This window comes from Orycteropus afer, unplaced genomic scaffold, assembly GCF_000298275.1.
Source record: "Orycteropus afer afer isolate SDZICR_OR568_19922 unplaced genomic scaffold, OryAfe1.0 scaffold00222, whole genome shotgun sequence".
Taxonomy (NCBI): domain Eukaryota; kingdom Metazoa; phylum Chordata; class Mammalia; order Tubulidentata; family Orycteropodidae; genus Orycteropus; species Orycteropus afer.
In genome coordinates, this window is record NW_006921809.1 from 5,475,825 (window position 1) to 5,487,233 (window position 11,409).

Here is an 11,409-nt window from a genome sequence, read left to right on the forward strand (position 1 = left end):
AACAAGGAAGACCAAAGAAGAATTGATGCTTTTGAATTGTGATGTTGCCAAAGAACACTGAAAGTACCATGGACTACCAAAAGAACGAACAAATCTGTCTTGGAAGAAATGCAGCCAGAATGCTTCTTGGAAGCGAGAATGGCCATACTTCATCTCACTTACTTTGGTCATGTTATCAGAAGGAACCATTCCCTGGAGAAGGATATCATGCTTGGTAAAAAGTAGGGTAAGCAAAAAAAAGGGGAAAGCCTTCAATGAGATGGATTGACACAGTGGCCGCAACAATGGGCTCAGGTATAACAAAGATTGTGAGGCTGGCACAGAACCGGGCAGTGTTTTCTTCTGTTGTACATGGGGTCACTATGAGTTGGAGCTGACTCGACGGCACCTAACAACCACCACCACCACCACCATATATAACTCAATATTGACAAAGAAACATAGGTAACTGTAAAGAGATATACTTTTTTTTTCCAGAAATTTATGTTTTTGGATAGATAACACTTAAGTGCATGCAACAAAAATAAATGATGAAATAGTATATTACTAAGTATATATGTTGTTGTTAGGTGCTGGCCAGTCAGTTAGGATTCATAGTAACCCTGTGTACAGTGGAATAAAACACTGCCTGGTCCTGCACCAGCCTCACAGTTGTTTGTATGGTTGAGCCCATTGTTATAGCCACTGTGTCAATCTATCTCTTTGAAGGTCTTCCGCTTTTCACTGACTTTCTACTTTACCAAGCAGTGCGTCCTTCTCCAGGGACTGATCCCTCTAACATGTTGAAGTATTTAAGATGAACTCTCACCATCTTTGCTTCCAAGGAGCATCTTGACTGTATTTCTAAGATAGATTTGTTAGTTCTTCTGGTAAAAACTAAAAAACCAAACTCACTGCTGTTGAGTCAGTTGAAATTCATAGCGACCGCTCCTTGGGTTTCTGAGGTGTATCTCTACAGAAGTAGATTGCCCAGTCTTCCTTCTGAGGAGTGGCTGGTACATTTGAACCTCCAGCTTCTGGTTAGCAGTCAAATGCCTTAGGCACTATGCCACCAGAGCTCCCTAGTTCTTCTGATAGTCCATGATATATTCAATATTCTTCACCAATACCATAATTTAAAAGCATCAGTTCACCTGTCTTCCTTATTCATTGTCCAGTTTCACATGTATGTGAGATTACTGAAAATGCAATGTCTTGGGCAAGATGCACGTTAGACATCTTTGATTTATTTTATTTTATTTTTTGTTGTTATTTGGGTGAAAGTTTACAGAGCTAATTAACTCTCCATACAGCAGTTTGCATACACTTTGTCTGTTGACAATGACAGTTTACCCCAATGCAACAGCTCCCCTCCCACTTCCTCCCAATAGTTACCTCTTCCCTGTGTCCATCACTCCATGCCCTCCTGCCCCCTGAGCTGTCTCTCTGTGCATAAACAGCCTTCTTTCTCCCATGATTGTTCTCTCCAAGGGATATATCTACCTCAGGTACATGTTCAACTCTCATGCCTGTCTTTTATTTGGCTGGAGGCCACAGGTGTGGGTTCAATTCCAGACCTGAAGGGCAGCTAGGGACCATAGTTTCAGTGGTTCCACCAGGCTCTATCAGACCAGCAAACCTGGTCTCCCTTTTTTTTTTTTTTTCCGAATGATTTTGAGTTTTGTTCCACATTGTTCTTCCTCTCTATCCAGGATCTCCTACATAGATCCCCCTGTGAGTGGTTGACAGTGGTAGCTGGGTACCATCTAGTTCTTCTGGTCTCATAGTCATGTAGACTGAGGATCTCATGGTGTGCCAGTCATGAGGACTAATTGTTTCCATGAATCTTTGGTTTTCTTCATTCTTCTTTGCTCTGGACGAGGAGAGACCCATTGTTGCATCTAGATGGCTGCTTGCAAGCTTTTAAGATCTCAGTTGTTACTCACCAAAATAGGAGGTGGAGCAATGTTTGTGTAGTATTTTATGCCAATTGAGCTTGATGTCTCCTGTGACTATGGTCCCGAGCCCACAGGTTCAACAACTCAGTCCCTCTGGGTAGCTGGCTGTGACCAAGAAGTGACTTGGTCACTTGTCCAAGTGACCTTGTCACAACCTTGTCCCTTGTCAGCTCTACTGACATCTTTGATTTTTAACAGCAAAGAATTGCAGCAGATGTGCCCAATGCACTACATCATTTGATTTCTTAATGGTTGCTTCCATCAGTGTTAATTGTGGATCCAAGTAAAATGAAATCCTTGACAACTTGAAACTTTTTTCCATTTATCATGACATTGCTTATTGGTGAAGTCATAGGATTTTTGTTTTCTTTTTGTCAGGGTATAATACACACTGAAATGTAATAGAGAGAACAAACGGGTAAATATCTCAGGTGAGGCTTCCTGGAGTAGACAGAATAAGAGTAAATCTTGGAAAATTAAGTATAACACAGATAGACAAAAAGAAATTAGATAAAGCTTTGAAACAGAGCTGAAATAAAGTATTTGTGGTGAAAGGGGAAGTTTTGCACACCATAGTTCTGTATTCATTCTTTGTCCTTGTTTTTGGTAAGTTTGATGATGGTATGAATTGGTGATTTTCTTTGAGGTCTATCCGCTTGGGGTTCATTGGACTTCTTGAATGGATATATTCTCACCTTTCATCCATGGAAATTCTCTTCCAACAAATCTTCAACAATTTTCTCTGTGTTTTTGTTTGTCTCTTCCTGTTCTGGAATTGCAATTACATGTAGATTATTCCTTTTGATGGTATCCCACATGAATTTTAGGCTTTCTTCATTTTGTTTTGATCTTTTTTCTATTCATCCCTTTCCAAAGAAGTATTCAGGTATTTGTCTTCAATCTCACTGATTCTGTCTTCCATTGATTTAATTCTACTCCTTTGCCCATTCAGTTACTTATTTCTGAGAATTTAGTATTAACTTTCTGGATTTTATCTGTAGATTTTGTATCATTTCTAATTTTTCATTTATTTAGTCATTTTATTCTTGTATTGTCTTCTGAAACTGTTTTAGAGTTTTGTCTATATTTTCCTTAATTTTGTCAGTGTTTTCCTTGATCTGTCTCTCAATCCATTGAAGGTGTCTAAATAGAATTCTTTTGAACTCCTTATCAGGGAGTTCCAATGCTGCTTCTTCCTCAGGTATGTGTTCTGGGTCTGTACCCTGGTCCCTTATTTCTACTACTTTATCTTGTTTCTTTGTGTGGACTGTGATGGTCTGTTGTCTCTGAAGCATTGTGACATTTTTGTGTTTATATTTAATTGGTGAAGGTATGTTAGAGTGATTTGCCCAAGATTTTCATTTTCCTTAGATGCTATCTGAGTAAACAGGGTATTATACCCCTCTATTTGCTATTTGGCAGCGCTTATGCACTCATAATCTGTCTCCTATTTGTCTGTGCTGTCCTTGTTAAGCAGAGCCTATTCTTAGGTCCCTGGAATCTGAATTAGAATACTGTCACGTTAAATATCCAAAACGGCCATGCTTGTAAACTTTCAAAATTGCTGCACCCTCCAAACAGCTGAAAGTCCCCAACTCAGTTTTTCTACTTCTTTGCTGTTTCCTTTTTTAGTCATCAGCCAGCAGTGCAGTCATCCATGCAGCCCTTGGCGAGCTGGGCAAATTTTTATGTTAATTCTCAAGTCCTAACACCATTTGAAAATATTCAGGCTGTCCATGCCTTCAAGATAGCTGACAGTCTGCAGACCCATTTGTCTCCTTACTCACTGTTTTCATTCAGGTTTTTCTACTAGTTGGTATTTAATCCATTTCTGTATCCTTCCTTTCAAAGCTCAGGGTTCCAGGATTATCTTTTGTGTCTATGTCAATTGGTTTCTCTTTTCTTTGTTGAAGAGGGTCTGTGTAGCTTGTCTGCCTACTCTGCCGTCTTACCAGAAGTCCTATGTATTTATTCTTGCAAATAAAAGAGCTGATTTTTAATTTAAGGTTGAAAAGGACCCTCACCCTTCAGGAGTATGTTTATAAAGATGTGTTCTGAGATTGGATGTAATGAGTCTATTCTCTACTTTCCACACTTCTCATAACTGCTGCCCACACCCACATGTATTCTCCTCCATCCTAGCTGCTTTTGGCAGCTCTTATATGCGTATTACTGTCTGAGGCTTTGAGGATTCTTGGAAATTCAAACCCACCCAGTAGTGTTATGGAAAAAATGTCTAGCCATGTGCTTCCCTAAAGATTATAGCCCAGAAAACCCTGTGGAGCTCAGTTCTATTATGTAACACATGGGGTTTCCATGAGTTAGAATTGACTTAACAGCAATGTTCTTTTTTTGTTTGTTTTGGGTGTTGGGAAAGACTGAGTAATCACCGTGTTCAACACACAATGCCAAATGTCTTTACTGCCAATTCAAATGATCATCATTGCCTACATTAGATGCATGTTAAATATTCTGTAATTTATTGGATAATCTGAAAACAAGTGATCATTCTCTGTTCCTTTGTCTCATTATAGTGATGAAAATATTTTTTTCCCTATGACTGGCTATTTAGGACACTCATTATAATAATTTTTTTTTCTTATTTTTAATCAAAACATCATTTTAACAAAACCTCGTTATGATACTTTTTCTTCAGAATTTCTTCTTCTGAGTTCATGTATGAAGAATCAAGGAACCACTTTTAATCCATTATAAAATCTAAGGAGACTAGTGAATGAGGGTCATTTGAAGAACAAGATAAAGTAGAGACTTATTTGGTTTGGAATATCTTGATATGATAAATAATAATAATATTAATATTGATATGTGATTATTCACATTGTCTTTCTCCTCCCTTAAGCACAACGAGCTCCATCTTTGCCCACATAATTTCCAAGGCTTTATTGTGTAGAATTGGGGTAATGTATAAGAGGAAGAATGTAGAAGAGCTCAGCCTAATCTTATTGCTTCATATAGGAAAAGACAGTGAGAGTTATTTACAAATAAGACCATGAGATGGAGGCAGGGGTATAGTCAAGCAATATCTAATGTATGTCATGTTTAAGGGAGACTTTGAGGGAGCAAGGAAGGGATGGCTATTAGGTTAGCTGCAATGATAGGACATCAAAAGATTCAGAAGATACATTGAAGAAGAGAGATTTTAGAAGAATATTTGCTGTTTGCTATTAAGGAAACCCTCCCTTGGCCTTTATGTACTGATTGTGCTATTTGAATAACTTTTGGATGTCAGATTATTTTCCCTTTGCTAACTGTGACAATAGATGTGCCAGTTATAGGAGTTACATTTAGTTTGTTGTGTTTGGGTTAATGGAGATATATCAAAGTGGAAATGTCTTACAGACATTCAGAGATATATGACTTGAATTTAGATCGGAAAAGGCTTGGAAGAGATTTATAAATCATTTGTATGGTTGTGGCACCTGACACAGGGGAAGGAAAGGACTGAGGAATGTAGTGCAGGAGTGAAAAGCACAGGGACTAGAGCCTTGAGAACACGCTTATCTAAAGTCTTGGTTAAGCATGAAGATATTGATGTTAGATATTCAGGAATGAGAGCATCAGGAGCACTGTGGTGGGATTAATATGAATTTAAACAAAATAGGCTTAAGAGTGACTGAGAAATGTAACCTTACCAGGTTAGGCTGAGCATTTGGAGTTTGGTATTAAAGAAACAGAGAATGTGTGCAGGCAAGCAGAAAAATTGTAGGAAAGAGATGATAGTTTCCAAAGCAATGGATCATGCCAACAGAAAGTGTCTACCAGCTATTTATATTAATGAAGCAACTATGTCACAACTTGTGTCAAACTTTATATGGAAAATCTTTAAATGGCAAGCTGTTGGGATAAGACTAGCAGAGAAGGCTGTGTTAGGACCTGAGGACATTATGTAAAACATCTGCAGGACCCCTCCTTGGGTTTCCGAGACGGTATCACTACAGAAGTAGATTGCCCAATCTTTCTTCTGAGGAATGGTTGATGGGTTTGAACCACCAGCCTTCTGGTTAGCAGTCAACTGCCTTAGGCACTACACCACCAGAGCTCACCTCTAAAAGTATACTTCTCCATAAAAGCAATGAGAACACTGACAAAAACTGTCAAAATCAATTCTTTCAGAACTCTGAAAATTAATCAAAGGGTTGAAATAATCTGAGAATAATTGATTCAAAGGTTTTGGGGTTCAGTGTTGTGCCCTATTCAACTCAGATATTCTCCAGGTTTCTCCCTGGTGGCACCATTACTATTCAGGGCATGGCAGGGATGCTACTACATGCTTAGTAGTAATAACACCCTGAGTCTCCAGCTAGATCTCTCTGAATCTTCCACTAAAGAAGAGTCTATGTTCTGACATAGAGCTCAGAGTGCACAAACATCTATAGAACAGTGGCAATGGAATCTAAAATAGAGAAGAATTGGTGGGGTGTGGAGTGTTTATTTGTATAGAATAAACCAGATATTGATTGGAAGAAATCTATTTCATTATCAATAAATATTTCAATATAAATTCTATTTTAATTTTTCCACCTAGTTCAATTCCATCCTAAATGGTTTCTGATGAATGCACTGGCTGATCTTTGAAGACCCATTTAAACCTGAAATTTTTGTGGTTGTCTGTTATGATTCCAGAACTGCATTTACATGAATGTAATACTATTTTTTTCCTTAAATATATAGAGTGCTTTATATATTTATAAAGTGCTTGCACATGTAGGATCTCATAATCACCACAAAAGTTCTATGAGGAAAGTGACATTATTCCCATTAATTTCAGTCATACTTATTATATAATTCAGGTATAAAAAAGAATGAAGTGTTGATACATGCTACAACGTGGATGAATCCTGGAATCATTATGCTAATTGAAAGAAACCAGCTCTTTCACACACAAAGCTCACGTATTGGATGCTTCTATTTATATGAAATGTCCAGAAAAGGCAAATTTACAGAGATAGAAAGATTAGTAGTTTACTAGGGTTGGGGGAGGAACTTTGGTGGCACAGTGGTTAAGGCATTTGGCTGCTAACAAAAAGGTCAGCAGTTTGAACCCACCAGCCACTCTGTGGGAGAAACATGAGGCAAACTGCTTCTGTGAAGATTTACAATCTTGGAAACCCTATGGGGCAGTTCTACTGTGACCTATAGAGTTCAGAGGCAGTGAGTTAGGGTTAGGGGAACGGAGGAGAAATGGGGAATGAGCCAATGAGCATAAGGTTTCTCTCCGAGGTGATGAAGATGTTCTAAAATTAACTTTGGTGGTGACTGTTGTCTCAGTTATGCAGTGCTGCTGTAACAGAAATACCACATGTGGATAGTTTTAGCAGAAATTTATTCTCAGATTAGGAGGCTAGAAGTCTGAATGTAGAGTGTCTCATCCAGGGAAGGCTTTCTCTCTGCATGTCTCTTGTCCTAGGAAGATGCCAGCACAGTGACACTGGGTCAAAAGGACACACTCCACTCCCAGCTCCTCTTTCTTAGTGGTAGTGGATCCCCCTTCTCTGCTCGTTTCTCTGTCCTTTTATCTCTTGTAAAGTAAAAGGTGTTATAGGCCACACTCCAGAGAAACTCTCCTTATAGGATCAGGGCTGTGATGGGACTAATGGTGGTCCATCCCACCCTGATCCTTTTACAACTGATTGACTTACCACATCAGCTCATGACATGTGGGATCATTACATAACTGCTACATTACATCTCTACATAACTGCCAAACCACTGAAAGTCATGGCCAGGCCAGTTGATACATATTTTTTGGGACACAATTCAATCCATGATATTTGTACAACTCTGAATATACTAAAAACCATTGTATCGTACACTTTAACAAAAGAGAAGAAGGAGAGGCAACAACAACAATGGTAGTAATAGACACAGAAAGCCAAGCTCTGAATATCTGACAGACCTCTTCTGGAACTTCATAACCCACTTTTGTGTTGTTTACTATCACGGAAGAATAAGAAAAGGCTCAAGAGTGTGATAGTTCCCAACCACTTCAGAGTAGATATCTTGATGCAGAGCTAATTTAATTCTACAAATCAAGAAATGAATCATTACCTGCACCCAAAGTGACATGGAGCAGTTCATTCCTTGTATAGGTTGATGGCTTGAACCCATGCAGCAGCTCCACCAGAGAAACACCTAGCCATCTGCTCTCCTGAAAGATCCCAGCTTAGGAAACCCTATGGAGAAGTTCTACTTTGCACATGGGTCACTATGAGTTGAAATTGATTGGACAGTACCCAAAAACAACAAAGATTTGCTTGGGTGAAAGTAAGTATACATACACAGACACACACACACACACACACACAAACCCAACAGAGACCTAAGGATGAAGACTTCAAAGCACCTACTAAATTCAAATGAGTTTAAGCAAAACAGGAAATTATTAACTGCAGTAAGAAGAATTGGAGCTTCTGGCATAGTTATATCAAGAGGCTTAACTGATGTTGGGATTTACTCTCTTTCTACATTGCTTGGCTCTGCTTTCCTGTGTGTGGGCTTCATTCTGAACTAGGTTCTTTGTGCATATTATTCTCCAGCGGTTCTCAGGTGACTTCTTAAATAATCAAACAGAAAAAACAGCTTCTCTTTCCCAGTAGTTCCAGTAAAAGGCACAAAACAAACCAAATACATTGCTGTCGAGTCAATTCTGACTAATAGTGACCCTGCAGGACAGAGTAGAACTGCTCTATAGTTTCCAAGGCTGTAAATCTTTTTTTTTTTTTAAATTTATTGTGCTTTGGGTGCAAATTTACAAGGCAAATTTGTTACACATTCAACAGTTCGTGCACATTTGATTCCACACCCTGATTACCATCCCCGACCATAACATCCTCCCCACCCTGTGACTACCCCCTCCCTGTGCCCTTCTTAACTATGTACTCCTGTCTGACCAGCTCTCCCTCATGTGAATGCTGCCCTTCTTATAGCTCATGGCTGATTATGCTAAGGGTACATCTCCCTAGAGTAGGCGAGTGTATCACACCAGGGTAGATGTTCTACATGTAGTAGGTCTTTCTACAGTTGAACTGAGAACCATTCCATGGGAGTGAGTTCATTTCTAGGCTTGAAAGGTAACCAAGGGCCATAGTCTTGGGGGTTCCACTAGACTCTATCCAACCTGTAATTCTGGTCATTTTTGTGTTTTTGAATTTTGTTCCACATTCTCCCTCCCACTTTATTCAGGATCTCCATTTATGATCTCTTTCTGAGTGGTTGGCATTGGTAACTGGGCACTATGTAATTCTTCTGGTCTCAGGGTTATGAAGGCTGAGGTCCTCATGGTCCATCTTATCCTTGAACTAAATGTTTCCAGATGCCTTTGATTTTCTTCACTCTTCTTTGATTCAGATGAGAGGAGACCGATAGTTTCATCTTAGATGGCCACTTGAAAACTTTTAAGACCCAAGTTACTACTCAACAAAGTAGGTTGTGGAACAAGATTTCTACAGAATATGTTGTGCCAATTGAACATGATGTACCCCAAGACTATGGTCCTGAGTCAGTAGGCCCAGTAATTCTCTCTTTCAAGGTGTTTGGTTGTCTCTGAGAGGTTACTCCACTCTGTCTTCTGTTGCTTCTATAATGTGTGTGGCTAATTTTGTAGCACAAGTGCATATGTAAGATTATCTTCAGTAAATCTTAATGGAAGTAGACTACCTGATCTTTCTTCCAGCAGCTGGTAGGTTATAATTGGACCTTTTGGTTAGCAGCTGAATGCTTTAACTACTACACCATCAGTGCTTTGTAGAAGATCCAAATAAAAGAAGTGCTTTTATTTGCCTGGCTCAGACATAGGCCAATCCCCTAACCAACAACTAGCCATGCTCTGATTGGTCAGGTCTGGGTCACATGCCTGCCCTTAACATGAGTGTGGGGAATGACCACATAAGAACCAAACATACTATGAGTAGAAGAGGGTTAAGGTTACCCTCATTACCAAATGAAAACACAAGACACTCAGTTAAATTTGAATTTCAGATAAACAATGAATAATAATGTATTAGTATAAGTGTGTTCTGTGTGATATTTGGGGACATGCTTAAATAAACATGTTATTTCGTTGTTTCTCAAGAGTTAAAATTTAACTGGGAGTCCTGTGTTTAATTTGGCAACCCTTTAGAAATTTTTTTTATAAAGGAAAACTGGGATGCTATTACAGACGGGGCAATGGGTTATCAGCCAGCAAAAACACAAATGTCTACTAAGAGTGGGCTAGAAAAGAAGCCAGCTGCAAAAAAACACAAAGGGGAGGCATCCTCTGACCTCGTCCAACCTCATGAGGGGGAAACAGATTCACCATCAAAAGCCCAAGGCTTATTCCTATGAGGCCAGACATGCCACCACCCTCCAGACTTTTTACCAATTACAACACCAACTGTTCGTCCCACGGCACTCACTGCTTCTCTGCTGGGTTCCATAATTCATTGCAATGGCCACACAGAACTCACAGACAATACTCATGATTATGGGGTTTATTAAGGAAGTAATAGGCTACAATGCAGGTTCAGGAACTCCCTCAGGATACAAATCTTCAATAAGGACAGTCTGCCCTCAGCCATTCCTCAGGCACACCTCTCTGCCCTTTGACCTCTAGGCCTGGCCTCTGCCCTGCTCTGGCAAGTAAGTGCTACAACACTCTTTTAGCTCTGCCAATAGGTATACCTACATGTACCCCACTCTGCCAGAAAGGCTCATAGCACTCAACTTTCTAGATCTGTGAGTGGGCAAGCCTGCCGCTCTGTCTCGTGCCTCTTGGTTCCACTGCAGCCATCTCTCAGCCAGGTGTCTCTGCCAAGTGTCTCTGCCAAGAAGGTCCAGCTCAGGGATCTCTGGTCCAAGGAGGAATTCCGCTCCACACCACCTCTGGCTACTCTCTCTTGATGGCAGTGAGATCCCCCTTTCTGTCTCTAGGAAGGCTCATTTTAAGCCTAGCAAAATGATAAAACTAACTAATCCCCACATTTGAGTTCCATACACCTTATTTGCATGGTCCCATGCAGTAATCTGATGGGAGTCACAAAGACTGGTTAGAAAAGCCTTACCAAGTAATTCACTGCGTACATCAGGATATCTCTTTGTCCTTTTGAAACTCCACCATCCACAGTATCCAGGTATCAAGAACCTCTTCAACACAGTCAAGGCTAAACAAATGCCATGCAAACAGGGAGCCAATTTGCAAATCTTAATTTTTAAAGCATTTGGAGAGAACATGAATTAATCCTATTTCTCAAGGCCATTTGTTCACTTACAGACTTACTTTTTTCTTCACTGAACGTTAAAATAAAGGACTATGTTTCCAGAAACCTAAATGCCCCAGGAGCTTTCATTGAATATAAGTGAATCAATTCTCAAAATGCCCACATAACCAAAGAATAATTCACTGAAGTGCTAAGAATCACAGGGCTACCTCTGGCAGAAGTTGGAGGAGAATTTGATCATTATGAACTCTTAA